Consider the following 3,500-nt stretch of genomic DNA (forward strand, 5'->3'; position numbering starts at 1 on the left):
TGACCTGAACCGAGCCCAAAGACATAGTGTCTAAACCCAATTCAACCTGACTAATTAACTCCAGCCGCATTCATATGACAGCTCAGTCTGGGACTGACATGTGTTCTGTCCCCCTCGAATCATTCAAAAATAACATGAAGGTGAGTAAAGTGAGCGCACCTCTGACGCCCTCTTTGAGCCGCCAACAGAGGTATCATCGGAGCCCAGCCCAAGCCGAGCAGACCGACTTGTGAAAAACAACCCTCAAAGAATGATAATGAGCTGATGACATCAGTGAGTGACTGCAGGATTAATTAACAGATTTATTACTGAGGGAAAATTAAAGACAACACTGACAGAACAGCAAGTTTGCAGTTAGTTTAAAAAAACATGAAGCACATGATTGCTAAAATGAGCTATTTCATTTTGTTTTTGTTTAAAGAGCTGATTACACGATATGGACCTTTTCTGCCATTTTTTATAAACCAAAAGGTCCATCCTGAAGATTTAGTTAATAATTACAAGCACGCCTGTATAACATCCTTGTTTTCAAAAAACAAGGCAAATTTAGGAGAACTGTAGCGCCTCTAGTGTCCGAGGAATAAAACGAAAGTGACGCCACCAGGGGACGTTCCCTCAGCTAACTAGTAGGATTGCAGTGGAAGAAAACGTATGGATAGATGGATATTTCTTGAAGTTTTCGGAGTTTTGACGTTTTTTTTTTTTGCCACTTCAGTAGAAAACAAACTGAATGTTAGTTTCTTAATTTCTGCATCATCAATGGCTTCACTTTTTAATAATACTATAAGTAATGTAAGGGTTTAGGCTTACACTTCTTATAACAAAGTTATGAGAGTAATTTAATTAGCAAGGATCTCTTTTATTTTGGGTAAACATTTCTTCAGTGCAAAAATGAATGGACACAAAAGTAACTCTCAGTCAGTGAATGTTTATTTGAACCATAATATGCGATCATTTATTTTACAAATCATACAAAATTGACTAGAGAGTACACCTGATTGTGAACAATTAATTTCCTATAAAAGTTTGGGACCAACAATAACAAGCTTTTAACTTCTTAATTGTTAACCATACTTAAATAGAAACATAAATGTCAGTTTAGATGTTAAATACCAGACATTTGAGGCTGTTTATCTTAGGAGTTGGCAAGGACACGCGTAGGTGATTGTTTGAACCGGAGTTCTAGTTTTGGCTTCTAGTGTCTTAAGCACCTGGTTTATTGGCTCTACATTGACGATTTTGGCTCCTTTGATTTTGATTCACTCTATAGTTTTGGAGTCTATTTCAAAACTCATGTTTTTCAGGAAATCAGGGATTTCCAGATTAGTTTCGTATTGACCAGGGTGTAGATAATAGAGCGTCAGGTCGGCAATTTGAACTGTGGCCTCTGGAGGGACACGGATCCACATTGTCTTCTCAGGTAGGGTCAATGTCCTACTGGTGTTGTGTCGATTATAGACGATGATAGCAGGTTTTTGGGGAGTGTTTACTAACCAGCGTGAACCGACTATTTCAGCCTGTGAGGTTGTGATTTGACGGTGTGTGGTTATGGTCGTTGAGCACTTTGAATTTTTCAAAATGGGTGTGAGTCCGCAGATGCCGGCGGCATTATCCCACATGAAAGGTTTGCTTGGACACAGATAATGTATCTCCCGGGTAATAGTACACATCTGGAGGTTTGGAGCTAAATAGAGAGTGGGGTTGCTGTCGTGATGCAACCACTGCTGGAGTATTGATTTTGACATGGTTGTCATTATTCCAGGTTCCAGCATTCACAACGTCTTTGAGTCTGTAAATGCTGTCAGCAGGGACAATTGGTAGATTGATAATGAATGCAATTTCACGTGCTTTGGGGTCAACGTGAATTGGAATCACGCTACTGAGGGCATAGGCCTGGTGAGCTTGGAGTGGCATCACTTTTTCATTAGTAGCAGAGTTTAGGATGTCATTTACCATCTCTAATGAGACGAGATAGGGTGGGATTCTGCCAGTGGCTAGGGTATCAATGGATGAGCTGATATCTCTTAGCATGTCGGAAAAGATCCTATCCATTAGATGTGTGATGGCATAGTTCAATTCTACTGTAAGTTTTAGCTCTTTTACCTTTTGTGCAAGGGCTTTAATTTCTTGACTATGTGTTCAACACCAACACAGTATCTTTCACCGTTTTAGTCACCTGAGTGAGTTGTGCTTGTTGTTGATCCATCTGTGCTTGGATCTTTGGGATCTCATATTGTAGTTCATTAACATGTTGTTTTAGTGAGATTATGCTAATGGTGTTTATGGAGGACAAGCCTAAATTAAAGAGGGAGCCGAGGAATGAAGCAGCAAGGAGAAGCCCGCCTATGATGCGCTTCTTTCTTCTGCTCATTCCACTCAACACATTTTGGGTGATTGTGAACTTCTGTAACTGCTTCAGAATGTGCGTGATTTCGCTTTCTGTGTTCTTGATTGGTAGGGTGAGCCATGTGTTACTGGCCCACATGTCTACCTTAATGTGTTGTTTAATCACGGTGTGAGGGTCAAAGCAGACTAACACTTTTTGGGTGTATAGTCGGCAATTTGTGATGAGCAGCCCAGGTTGTTCCCTGAGTACGATGCCTGAGGCGGGGCAAGGGTCACGACCTCAGATCGTACTCCTTGGATGGATCCCAACAGAAAGAGGATCAGTAGCAGTTTCTTCGTGGTCCAAAGGAAACACACATACAAAACAAAAAAATTGTTCTTAACTCTCCTCTGTGATCAAGATAAATCCTATGAATTTAAATAGTTATTATGGTCTTTACGTGTTTGTTAATTTAGATTAGATTAGTTTATTTTTCTTTTCCTCATGCTACAGCTGCTCCCAATCCAGTCGAACCCATGGAAATTGGACGCACACGTTTGACAACTGAAGAGAGACAAAGACGATTCACTGCTAAACTGTGCATTTACTGTGGAAATAAAGGACACTTTGTCGCCGCCTGCCAGCTGCGGGGAAACGGGTCGGCTCGTCAGTAGACCAGGGGAAGCTAATGAGACAGGACAATTTTTCCCCTACCTCTTTGTTTTTTTCTGCCTGCTACGGTAGTTTGTGGACAGACCAAGCTACCTATCTCTGCTCTTGTGGACTCCGGTGCTGAGCAAAACCTTATTTCTAGTGATTAAGTTGAACAACTGGATATCCCAACCTCACCTCTCGATCCACCACGCTCCATCGCTGGTGTCACTGGACAACTGTTATCCCAAGTCAACCAACAAGTTCCCAGTTTATATGTTATTGTGTCTGGCAAACATCATGATTTGGGTGAGTTTGTCATTTTTGATTCTGTTTCTCCACAACTCATTTTTTGTTTTCCATGGATGTCTACTCACAATCCAGTTATTAATTGGAAGAAGAAGAGGGTTGAGAGTTGGAGTATGTTTTGTTTACAGAACTGTTTAAAGTCAGCCATTTCGGTCTCCTTTAAAGGGGAGGAACCCGTCGAGGAGAAGGATTTGTCTTCAATCCCTGAGGTTTA

The sequence above is a fragment of the Austrofundulus limnaeus genome, unplaced genomic scaffold, assembly GCF_001266775.1.
Source record: "Austrofundulus limnaeus strain Quisiro unplaced genomic scaffold, Austrofundulus_limnaeus-1.0 Scaffold509, whole genome shotgun sequence".
In the NCBI taxonomy this organism is placed as follows: Eukaryota; Metazoa; Chordata; class Actinopteri; order Cyprinodontiformes; family Rivulidae; genus Austrofundulus; species Austrofundulus limnaeus.